Source organism: Drosophila sechellia, chromosome 2L (assembly GCF_004382195.2).
Source record: "Drosophila sechellia strain sech25 chromosome 2L, ASM438219v1, whole genome shotgun sequence".
Lineage (NCBI taxonomy): Eukaryota > Metazoa > Arthropoda > Insecta > Diptera > Drosophilidae > Drosophila > Drosophila sechellia.
The window spans coordinates 17,399,977-17,413,800 of NC_045949.1; positions in this window are offsets into that span (position 1 = coordinate 17,399,977).

Here is a 13,824-nt window from a genome sequence, read left to right on the forward strand (position 1 = left end):
ATATTATTAATCAGTCATTTATGCTCCAAATGACTGGCTGAGTCGCCTGGGCTTGGCCAAATAAATCGCAGGGATTTCAAACTCATTCCGCACATAATAATTAACAGTCTGAAGAAGTCCATTGTCATAAAATGCTCAGACATGCAAGCAATTTGTATTACGCTTTGGGTGATTTAGGGATGGGAAATGCCTCGCCCTGCAGAATTTTATTGCCTGGGCGCGAAGTTTGTTAACCTTCTATAGATAAAAAACCCTTTTTTGCTGGAAGGGAAAGTTTACTTTCTGCCGGAAGTTGTTTTCAACTCTGGGCTTGGCCAAAACATTCCCCTTCTGACTCATTCTCCATTCTGGCGCTTCTCTAAGCCATTTGTTTTCGAGGTGGCAAGGCACACAGATTAGCAGATTTATGCGAAGATTTTACACTTGTTAAATGCTCGGTTTAGGCGCTTGTGTTTTCTTTGAGCCCTAAATCAGTATATTTTAATTAAAATGTGACCCTTTTCAAGTGCGTCAAGTTTTCATTAATTGAATTAATATATTAAACTTATTAATAATTAGTAAAACAAAAACATGTTTGTTTTGCTTTTTCTGCCAGATGTATCAACAATCCATTAAGCTGTACTATTAATTTCATTCAACTTTATCCTAGATTGTAATTTACTGGAAAATCTGAAATTCAACGCTTTCTACTTTCCCATGATTTGTTCTCCAGATTAATCCGAGACCCTGATAATATTTGCCTCCATTTTAATTCGTAATTTTTAATCATTTTTCCTTGAGATAAGGTTCACATTTATCCATTACCAACAGACTTTCGACCGAAATTGCTTTTGATACGCTTCCACTCGTCATTATCAGAGGAGGCTGCACCGCGACATACACAAACTTATCGAACAACTATAGATCATGGGCTTAATGGCAGCTCAGAGATATCGAAGAAATTGAACGGAATTTGAAAATATTTATCATGCTGTATTAATCAATTTCATATGCCTCAAAAAGTGGGATCGGGTCGGGCAACGGGGATTGTCTAATAAAAAGCTGTCTCGCATTTGATAAACGCGACCGATAACAAAACGACACACGGAAGGTTTGCAGCACCCGCACGAGATGAGTTCAAAAAAATAAATATATTTTTGGGGCAGGGGCAACTTCGGCGGCTTCTTTGCCTTTTTTTCGGTTGTTTTTCTTTCCATTCCTTCTTGGCCAAACATATCGGTTAGGCACGCTAACCCAACGAACCCGAAATGTGTGGGGAAACGGGGCCAAACCCAAATAAAAACAGTGGATAAAAAAAAAACAGAGGTCCGAAAAAATTTCAAAAAGTCATCATTAACCATTAGGGACGTCATCGATTCAATTCGACGGGGTCGATGTCGTGGTTGGTGCACCTAATTAATTGTTAATTAATTAACATAGATACAATGTGCGTTGTGTGTTTGGCAATGGCCGAAGCCAAAAATTTTCACGGCGGCTGCTGTTTTTGTCATAATTTTTTCTCAGTTCTCTTTCTTTGTTTTTGTTTTTTTTTTGTAAAACGCATTCAACACGCACTGGCGCCCAACAAATTCAAATTCCACAACAAAATGTCGAACAAAACGCAGCGAAAGAAACAAAAATCGAAATACATTTGCGTGAGCCACCTTTTGTTTTGGCCCAAAATAAAGAAAAAAAAAACGTCACTACCAGCGGACGGACGTTGCACGCGACCAAAACAGCAAATTAAATACCTACAAAAATCCAAAAACCAACAACGGCCGGCGGTTGACCACAACAAAAATGTGGCCCAATTTTGGGGTCACTTTTCTGTAGGCCAAATGGAGTGTTTGGTCAAGTGATGAGCAAATTAGCTGAAATTGAGCCGGTGGCAGTTAAATTAAAAAATGCTTTGGGTGGAAAGAGGGTTCGACAGGTGACTGCGGGAAGTGTGTGTCAATTACTTTCAGTGGATGGGTTTTTAGAGATGTAAAACATTTATTTGGTCTTCTATCAGATAAAATTTGAGTGGGATTTGAATATTATTAAATATTCTTATGAAGAAAAATGGTATCTAGGTTTTTCATTAAGAAATATTTTAGAACTTTTGTATATGTAAGCAAAGAAAGATTATTTTCAGCTGTAATAACTAAGAAATATTTTTTATGTGCACGAATTTTTTCTCTAAGTGCTTCTTAATTTAATTTGCTATTAGACATAACTGTGTAATTAATTCTGGTTCAAATTACATTCACACTACTGGGTTACCTCTTAAAAACAGAGATTGCTCACTCATTACTCAAACCAACTTCCTCAATCTCGAATGGGGCAAAAACTGTTTCATTAAGATCATTAGTATCAATCAAACAATCCGTATGAATTTGTACATAAAGTCATTGTAGTACATGCAACATCAGAGTCTGAGGCACGCAACATTCAAATCAGAGTCAAAAACCAGTTTAAACATTATACATAGACACATTTTTAATTAACTTAAATTATTCTACGAAGAATATTACAGCTATGCTCAGGGCAGACAAATCCTGTTGACTCAGTAAGATATTTTAATTTTTAAAGTTTTTAAGAAAATTACCGTGTGCCCATAACTGTAACTATGGCCAGAACTAGACGCCAAAATCAAAAGCCATCGGTATGAACCGCAATGACGTTGATATCCACGATATCCAGCAGATACATGTGCGGCCAAGATACAGATACATGTGTGCGAGTAACTTTGTGTCCATTCGGGGGACTGGCCCCGCTTGCCTATCTAGTTATTATTGAAATTAAATTACCCTTAATTGAATCTGAAATGGTCAATAAAATCGCATGCCGACAACTATTTCGTTTCGGCTTTGATAGGCTCCGCCATCGGCAATCCCTATCGTTGCCTCAATTTGTATTGGGTTTTACTTTTTTCTCAATTTGCATATGCATGGCAAAAATTCCATTTTTGTTTTGTTATCGTTTACAATTTGTTTCCCCTTTTCTTCGGGCCACGCTTGTTTATTTAAACAAAATGCAAATTGAATTAATTGTTGTTATTTCTCTTAGATCGGTTATCGCTTAATGTAGCAATTTGTCTTTGTCTGCGATAGTTGGTGATATAAATCTTTAAATTGCCGCATTTTTGGGTTAACTGGATGCGGAGGTGAAGACAAAACGGTTTATTCCGGTTTTTTGAATATAGTTTTGGGCAAGTAAAAAGGTTACCATAGGTAATGGACTCTTGTGCATAGTCAATCTCGACACAAAATAGTTAGCGTTTTACCAGCAGTCTATTTCATTTTTTTATAAATAGCACAAGCGAAATAATCGATATTCTCAAGCAATTAATGGCCACTTGGATACTCAAGCATTCTAGGAATTTTTCCGTACTTCATAAAGTTTTTCTATCTTGTCGGATCTGTTTTATTTTTATTCGCTTCTTGGAAGCTATCGCTCCATAAGTTCTTGAGCTACTTCAACCACTTTTGATTCCAATGGTTTTCTCGTGGCTTCTAAGAGTAGAATCGTTACTCACTTAAGAAGGAATAGGACTGAACGCTTATAGCTCTAATTACCTAATTGATCGATCTATTTCTCTGGCCCTCTGTCACACTTTTCTACGCCGGCTTAGTGTCTTCCGATAATTGCCCGACTCGTTAGGCAACTAATTCCACTTCAATTTCCATTTAAGCACTTAGGAAAATGCCCGTTTCGTGCTTTTCACATGAACAATTGACGGCATAGTGAGGAAGATCAGTCAGAGTCAAGCTGCCAGCGCAAATCAAAGCCAAATCAAATCAGCGACAAGTCAAAAGCTAATTAACTGAAAAACGCGCACAAAGACTGACTAAGAAAGCAGTTCAACGCAACTTCTCGTCGGCCAAGACTGATGATCGTGGCGAGTCAAAAGTAAATTACATGCGAACATGAAAGGTGCAGATAAAACATGCCAAACAAATAAAGCTCGGCTCTGGCAACCAAACAAACAAACAAACAACCTACAAGCAGCCAACAACAGCACACCAATGACATTAAGCATTTAGCCAAGGAGAATCAGCGAATTGATGATCAGTCAGTGATCTGTGTTGGCCCCAATGGAGGCTCGATTGGGTGCTCCAAGTGGTTGCTGCGGTTCCTCATGTTATTATGTATGCCAAACAAAGTCACAACAAGTTGACGACATGAAAAGAGGCTCAGATAAATAAATAAATGGCCAGGACCATGAGATCGAATCGGAACGTAGGATCGTTCGATCCCATAGATCGACCAGCTCCACTTGGCCATAGTAAATTTGTGCTGCATAGCTTGGCGTGCCTTCAATCAGGCGGAATGCTGGGCTGCACAGTGAGAAAAATTATGCAATTCATATAATGCCGTTAAACATAAATATTATAAAAATAATAACCATTAATGCTAAGGTTCAAGATCATTTCCCATTAATACTATTAAACTAAATGTTTTTAAAAATGCCTGCAGGTAAATTCTTTTCCTTTAAAAAAGTAATACAACTTCCATAAAATTTATTGTTAATAAAACGGGCATAAGCTTTAAGTAATTTATATAATTTTTATTTGATCAAGCTAGTAATTGGTAAAGTATAAACCCTATAGTTTAAAGAAAGATGTACATTTGGGGTACTTTACCGCATTTGTCCACCCTATGGCCGTAATTTGAGTGTATAATTTTGCTAGTGCTTCCCAGGAAACTGTTTAGCGTTTTTAAAGTGCTCTCCTGGCGCAAAACATGTCTGAGATCTTTTGACCATAAATCCAAACGCAGTGGAGCGGGAGGAAGACAATTTAAAAATTGTCTAAGTCGCAGGCAGTGCAGCGTAGAGTTCCTCTTTCCAATGCAGAGGTAAAAAGTATTCACAGCCTCAGTTTCAGCTTCAGCTTCGACTGCAATTCCAGTCCAGCCATAAAAGGTCACACACAGCATTCTGGCCAAACACTTGTGAACCCGTTTAGCCTTGGCCCGTTTTGGGCGTCTGGGGCTGGTAATTGCCCCAAGATTTATTTGCACGCCCCCTCCGGATGGGGGATTCTGTGCTCTCGGCTCTAGACTCTGGCAAAAAGCATTCTTTACCGGTCTGTGTCTCTTTTGGGCACAGATAACTAACTTGCCACAACTCGGCCCTTCGGGCCAAAACTCGAGCGTGACTAGGCCTTTTCCCTCTTACCATTGGCCATAAAGAAAAAAAAAAGGAAAAAGATTCTCACGAGCCCGGCCTCTCAAATTGGTTGACAAACTAGCCGGGCCTGCTCATATGTGCCAGTCCATTTGCATATATCCGCTGCACATCCATGCCTTCCTACCTTTCGGCCTAAGTAATTGCTTTTGTGGCACGTCTTTAATATGTTTATTGGCCCATGGAGATGGAGATGGAGGAGTCGAGCGAACGTGCAGCACCTCGGGGGGACTTTTCGACTCGATAAGGGGGACATTAAGTGGTAGCCAAATCAATTTGTGCTCCCGCCACCGAGTTCCTCCCAAGATCCCCATCCCCATTCCCATCCTCACCGGCTATTCATAAGTCGTGGCGAATTAGCTCTGGCATTGACTTTGGCATCTCCGATTGTGAGAGAATGCCCAAGGAGGTGCGGGTTTGAATAGATCTCGGCTTTTGGGATTATTGAAATATTCTACGAGAGATTTCCGAATAATTGTAGGCATTATTGGGTGAATTGAATGGCAAAGTCTCTGATTTTGAATGGGTAATTAAGTGTTGGCTTACACATAATTATTTGCGGTTAAGCCAATAATTGTTTAGTTTCTAGCAAAAGTGCAGATATGCTTGTGAGCTGGCTTTAGGTAGAATGAATATGAAATTAAAATTTATAAAATGTTTGTATCATCATGAGAAATAAATATTCGCTTATGTTTATAGCTGATGTTTATTTCTTCCACAACCTATATGTAAACATATTCGCAACCTTCGCTGTTCACATTTCCAGATGATTTTCGACACAACCCGCTTAATAAACTCGAAAACACATTTTAGCATGAGACCGAGCCTTGCTGAAAAAAGTTTCGAATAAATAAACAGGCACATCCTCTTTCGAGTGGCCGAGGGCTAAGATGGGGAGCCAACCCCTTTGGCTGAACTTAATTAAAGTCGGCAAAAGACGCCTGCAAAAATTATGAATTCAGTTGATTTATAAGTAGAGCAAATGCAAAAAAAAATGTCGAGGGACAAGTGACAATCGGCGACAATTCCTCATTCTCAAAGAACGAGGGGAGAACTCAAGCTGCGGCAGCTCAACGTGATGAGCAATTGTGCAGAAAAACTTTACATGGCCGCCGTAGGGGGGTAAGACTGTACGGGGGGGCAGCTAATCGACGGCGAAATAAAAAACAAAAACGTGAGCCCGAGTTGGAAGCCACTTCGGAGATGCTCCGACAAGGCGACCCATTTGTTGTTTTCACTTGTGCACCATTTCACAGACACTTCTCTTGCCATTCCAGTGGGATGCAGAGGGGTCGGAGTGCCCCCAGAGTTCAGGGCAGTAGACTCCAGCGGGGGCGAAGAAAGCGGGGTTACAGGGGCACGACATATAGGGGCTTACGTTTAGAATACCCTATAAAACGGGAGACACTTCAACATTCCACCCCAACTTGACTATGTGCCTCAAATAAGTTTACGACTACTAAATTTAATTGAATAATTTCAGTTTCAGTTCATTTTAACTTTATAATGATTCAATTAGGCTGCCATTTATATATAATTTTAAAATAACTACTGTACATCCCATAATACATGAAGATTACATTTAAATTTATTAATAACCTCACTTTATAACTAGTATGTAAAGTTATTATAGATTATGCATACACATGAGCTTCTCAAAAGCAAAAGACATTCAGTTTAAGTTTATTGGAAATATAAAACCTAGCCTAATTTATGCTCGTTCACGTAAAGAGTATCTCACAGTTCGCCTACGTTTTCCACCTGCTTTTGCTTTTCTTAGGACTCGGATTTGCTTTAGTTTAGCTGTCGCACCGCCTCCAAAGAACATTAAACGTGCATGTAAGGCAATAACTACTATTACGACTAAGACAGCGTCTAAGACTGCGACTATGGCCCGAGTTTTTGTCTCCGTCTATGCGGCTTTTTGTCTGCAGCTTCCTGCCAGTTCTCCTCCTCTATTTCCACAAAGATCTCGAGGTGAAGCTGCAGAGCTGAGCTCGAGATGAAGTTAAGGCTGAAGCCAAAGCTGAAACTGCCGCTAACGATGTATTTATGCCAAACGACAAACTGTGGGAACAAATAAAAATTTAGCAAATGCCAGACACTGGAAGACAGCGAAAGAGGGACTGGAAAATAAGAAGATGGGGCACTGAGAATCATCCGATTGTGGGTTGCAATATAGTGCGATAGTACGGATAAAGTATCTGAAGTGAAATATACGTAATCTGAATATGCTTTTCGGTTCCATTTTGGAATAAAGGCAGCTGGAACCTTGCGGAAAAAGTTAGCGCGGCCATTAATGTCAAAAATTTCAAACTGTCAATATTGTTAAAATATCTGCAGTGCAATATTTTAAGTTATCTTGTCTGCCACTTGTTCTCCCTCATTTTCACCCATTTCATCTTCGCTTACTTGACATTTGGATTGCATTCTGTATTGAATAGACTTAAAAACTTTTGAAAGCCGCTTCTGCCAACCGTATTTCATCGAAGGCACATTTCCCACTGTCATTTGTTGGTGCTGTTTTCTACGAATAAAGGTTGTATAAAATTCAACCCACAAATCGCTCGTCACGTTTTTCGCGCGCATCTTCATCATCGTCTTCCGCTATCCAGCTTTTCAGATCCAGCTTTATTTCGTATATCATTCCATTTCGGTTAACCATTTTCGCCGTATTTTTCGTCTGTCAATTCCAGAGACAGTAATCCAAAATATAGCAAAGCGAGTGCTCGAATCTCGAATGCCCTTGCCATTAAATAATGACATTCGCATTCAAAAGAAAAACTGTCATGGGGAGAAACGGTTTAAGCCGGAATTATGCAACTATGTATCGGATTAAAAATAGTAAACACTCATGACAATCGATTATTAAGGAGACTTGCTTGAAAGTAGTAGTTCTTTCGATATGCCAATTACGTATGCCATTGAAGTACAGGTAAGACTCACATGAATATTGACCAATTTAAAACTAATTTAAAAATATATTCTTGAATTTTAAATAGTTTCTTAAATAGTTTTTTTCTTTTATTGCGATTAACTGAAAGATGACAACCACTAGCTGCTAAAACTGCGACCCCATCCATTTTAACCCATTTTAAAGCCGCGAAATTACAATTCGAGACAAGTGTATAACAACAAATACGATTTTCGCTCTAGCAAAAGGTTAAATTCCTCGATTGCCTCTCGAGCATTAAGCTGGCAAATGCAAACACCGAAAAACGCTTTTCATTTTACGAGTTGCAGCTTCTCCAAAGCTCCCCCCCATTTTTTCCCCATCCACCAAATTTGCGCTGGCAAACATTTTCCTGTTTTTGCTGGCCATAATAGTAATAGCAAATTGCGGCAATTGCATTCATCATTAGGCGCTACTTTTTGGGCCCGGGCTTAGACAAAAGGTGCTCTTAGCCCAGTGGACTCCCCCTCATAAATGATGTTTTTATGAACGAGCGCGCATACTTGCAATTTGCGCCGAGCGTCGGATTGAGTCAGTGATTTGTTGCAGTTATCAGCATTTTTCATTTTCAAAAGCGCTCGCGGTCTGTTAACAGAGACACATCATCAACAAGGAGGCACTCGGAATGGAATGGCTACATGGACTGAGAAAAAATCTGGCCAACTCAAGTTGGGACAGAAATTATAGTCACACTAGCATATATGCATTTAAAATATCAGACAAATCTTATTTTGAAAAAATTTTGATTTATAAAAGAATACAATATTTAATTTTATAAAATCTATCAGAAAATGAAAATATAATAGTATAAAATGTTATTTAAATATGTATCTAAAAGAGCGATTAAGAAATTCAGCTTTAGATAGTTCGATTTTCAAGCATTTATTATAATAACCCCTATATGTGTAAAACATTTAGCACCTTGATGTTATTCGATTGCCTCTCATATATGCCAAATTGCGTAGGTGTTTCGTATTTTTTCCTGTGTAGCTAAGGGGCCTTGCCACGCCCCTTTCGAGCTGCCTCCCACGCACTGAGTGGGTGTGTGTTTGCAAGTGGGTGCCATAAGTCAGATTTATGTGTGCAAAATAGTTTCTGGGGTTTCGGCTTGTCCCTATGCACTTTACCCTTCTCCAAGGCGGTGGGCGTAGGGGCGTGGGGGCGTGGCAGAGCCTAGTTTTACTGTTATGCTGCTGGCGCTGATGTCTAATATGATTTGTGGGCCTTGTTTAAAAGTTTCCCTCCAAGGCGTTGTTTGTTATTGTCTCTGGTTGAACGTGGCCAGAAGTTGACATTTCAGTGACTGTCAAAAGAAAAATAGCTACTAAGCTAAGGAATGCATCAAGTAGGAGATTTTGCTTCACGGATAAAGTTTCTTTTTGGAGCAAAAGAAATTGTAGATGTGTGTGACAAAAAGATTTGAATTAAAGTGATGAATACGCAAAAGTGACACAAATGCTGACTGCAAAAAACAAATACAATCTAACACATTTTTTAAATTTATTAACAGAAATGTAAAAAATAAATGATGAGTCAATATTAATCAATCTCAATCTCAAAGTCCACAAAATATAAGACTATATTTCTAAATAAATCTAGCCCATCTGCATTCCCCATTTAATCTGGATAGCACACCAGAAATATAGTAAAAGTATCTGGAAGTGTAGCCTGCAGCCATTTGACTTGAAACGAACTGTTAAAACATTAAACCAAATTACTGAAATTACATCAAAGAAGATAAAATCTCCGAAAGTACAGAAAAAGAAGGCGAAAACTGGGAGATTGTAGCCATTAAATAAAAGATACTTTTACGCCGACGAGCAACCGAGAAGATTGCACAGGCGGCGAAAATATTTCACAACAAATGCATAAATCACAATTTGTTTGCCGCTATTGAAGATATCTGATAGAGAATGCTTACCGCCAAGGGAAATAATCCAATCCAAAAAATGGAAGGCGGGCATAAAAAAGCACAACGAATATACAAACACTTCGAATTTCCGAATTTTATTTATCTCTTGATTTCGAGTCGCTGCTCAATCGCTGTGGCATTTCAAATGCATTTCACTTGCGGGCGCCCAAAATAAACACTTCATTATTAGAAACACATGCAACGCACTTTTAGCAGGGGGCAAATCTCCAAAGGGCTGGTCTTATTTTCAGTTCTTATTATTTTCGGTTGCCTGTATTGCTGGGCCCGCCTTGAGGGCGAATATTTAAAAATATACAATATTTTTCCTTCTCTATTTTCTCACATCACTGCACATTAGCATTCTGCTGCTCTTGTTTTCCTCTGTCGATTTTTGCACACGCAACGGAAATGCTAGGGCGAGATGCAAATGTACGGTAACGGGATTGGGGCTCCAAAATGAAAAGGAAAACGCACTGGGCTCTAAACATAGATTTAAAGGCATCGAAAATGGGGAAACTTTAATGTAAGCAAACGGCGCAGACACACCGGGAATAATACTCAGGATTAATTGTATTATTCATTTAAAAAAGAAAATACTATGCAAATTTGTTAGAACTCTTTAAATGCAAAACGATCACTTTAATCATTATTATAATGGTTTTAAAAATTTTATTATATTTAAGTAACAAGTTATATTATTTAAAATTTAAATATTTGTAAGTTACTTATGAAGAGTTTAAACTATTCTGTTTAGGCTTTTCTTATATCTCCGAGCCCCAATTTATGCCCATATTCTGTGTACATCCGCGACCGTTCCTCAATTTTCCGCACCTTTTTTGTTTAACTCCTTCGTCAACACACACTCTTCTTTTTTTAAACAGCGTGCGCTTTTCACGCGCTCTCCCGCCAATAAAAACGGCTTTTCCGACCGCTCGTTCGTTCGCCTTCAACGAAGCTTCCCGCTCGCGTGTTCAAATCGAACTGAAAAGCGAGGCATAAAAGCAACCCACGATCATCGGCGATGCTGATGTACATGTCTTCTGCCTCGAAAGAGCGTCTAGGTTGTTATTCTTGTTTTGTGCTCCACCGCGAGACAGAAAGAGATGGATGGACGAAGAGAGTAGGGGAGCGCTGACGGGAGCGAGTTCATCCGTGGTGCCGGTAAAATGAACGCTTTTGTTTATGTTTTGAATGAACACCCGGCTTTTGCATATACACTAGAAAAAATAAAAGAGAACGCTGTAGGCGATTATCTCGACTATACTTGAAAGAAAACGTTATTGGAAGGAGTCCGAGTGGAAGTGGCCAAATTGGCATAGCGATAGAAACTGGCGGACAGCTAATCCCGGAAACCGACTCCCAACTAGTAAAATAATTTAAAACTCAAGGCCTCTAAAACAGTACATTGAATACCATATCTATCGGTTATCTTAAAAGACCTTTAACGGCTAAGTTCAAACCTTAATAATTTTTGATTAATATGCACGTTTTACTTAAAGGTCTCAAATCAACAATTTCAACGTACCATCTTTCTGTATTAAATTCACGATATCCTCATCGTTCACCACTGTCCTCCAGTCCGTCTGTCTGAACATCGACTTTTCCATAAACTATAGAATCCAGAAAGTTGAGAACAAAGCATGCCGATTCTAGTGAGGCCTACTCAACGAAAGTTTATCTATGCCATTTTTGTAAATGATTTCTTAAATATACTTTGGGAAAATCCATGTTCTTTATCGCTTAGCTTGGATATTCTTCGTATTTGTTTAATTATGTTCGCACATTTTTGATAATTACCATGGAAGCGAGCTGAAATTGGTTTCGAATGATCTGCTGATCCCATAAATCAAACTTTTCTAAGCAAGTGCCCATGTTTGTTCTCACGCTGAACTCATAAGACCGGACTTGGCACCGTTATCTTATCGTAAGCAACCTTGAAACATTTGCGCTACTATGCGGTCAGCTGTTGGTCATTAGCCACATGATGAGGCGAAAACGGGGCTATTAAAAAACGCTTGGGTAAAAAGCTGTCACATCGAAATGTGCAAGTGAAGATGACAGAGAGGGCAGATCCCGAAGGAGAGAGACAGCACATCGGCAAGTGCACTAAAATGCTGCAGTTAAAAATGAAGTGACCCACAGACAACGAATGTCATGCATGAGGAGGAACCAGTTTTCCAGTTCGAAAATGTGTGACAAATATGAAAGGCGATCGACGCTGAGATATTGATGTCGGGCAACAACAAAAGTCGGGATCCAGATATATATGTAGTCGTCTGTAGTCGACGAGACAAAGCCGCCGACAGGCAGAAAGCTCTTAGATAATCATCTCTTTGAAATCGCTGACAAAGCAAGCGCAAAATGGTAAAATAAAATGTTGGCAACGGAGGGGGAAATGAAAACAAATAAATAAGAATTCCTTTCAAGCGTAACGGAAGTCGTTGAGAGCTAAATGGTCAACGGGCCAGTGGGCAATGATTAAGAACGGGCTAACAAGCTGCCACCGGATGCTTAAGTCGGCTAAGTTGAGGGGCTTATAGCCGAAATACTAGACTTCTTTTTGAATGTCTATTTCTCGAAGTGTTAACACATTATTTGCATCTCAAAAAAGATCTTAGATCGATTCGAGCAAATAATTATGAATTATGATTATAGGTGTGTTTTGTAAAAGGGAAACGGTTACTTCTCAATAAATATAATTCCTACTGAAGCTTAAAAGTTTTATTTAAATTTTCAAAATATTTAAAAAAAATATAAAAACACAGCACTGCATATTTAATATGAATGCACGGCGTTCTGGTTTCGTTTCGTTTTTCGACTAATTTTCTATTAATATTAAACATATACCAAATCCGCGCCTCTATCCAAATAATTAGACATATTTATGTGTTCATAAATATCTCAGATATGATTCCACTTTTTCCGAATTCTTTGGCTCCGTTAAAATATATATGTACATATTTCTTTCAATCCAGTTTTGCTTTGGTTCAAATCGAACCTTCGGCAGCTTTTAATTAAAATGCGATAAAAGTGAGAAAATTCGTTGCGGTTTGTCTAAATGGGCACCCAAAAAAGGCAATCAAACGCCCAAAAAATAAAAATGAAACCTCGATGGTGAATAAATATGTGAGTGTGTCGATAGGGGAAAATCAACGATTTCTTATCCCGCTTTTGGTGCGCACTTATTTATGTAAATCTTGTCGCCCTCAACGGAAAGCCGTCGTCCCAGTGGGCAAACATCTAAAATGCATTTGTGGAGCAAACGGAGTCCGACTAAAAAAATAGTAAAAAAATCCAATCGAAGGCAATCCAATTCGATTCCAAGCCAATCCGATTCTGATGGCCACTCGAGACGTCTTTGGCCAAAGCCTATTGAATAATTTTCGATTTGATTTTCGTTACAAATGCTGTTTGAATACCCCCTACCGCAGCTACTCGTCCCCGTTCGATTCATGACTTAATCACTTGGTTACTTGATTTTCCACTTTATGACGGATTATGTGCCAATGTTGGCCAAAACCCCCAAAAAGGAAGCAAAAGGTATTGAATTACTGCGAAGATTTTATTCACCATTTGGCTCTGATAAATGGTCTCCTAGATTTTTTTTTGGCTACCAGGTCATTAATCAATGCAGTATTTGCTTATTGTTCGCTGAAAGTTTAAGATCGATTTGGAAATGTAATAAGAAAAGATACTGAATATAAACTCCACACACTAACTTTGGACCTTATCTCATTATATGTGTTGAATTTAAAGGGAGCTTAATTTTTAATCTTTCGCAAAACTCGCTTACTCAGCGTCATTTTC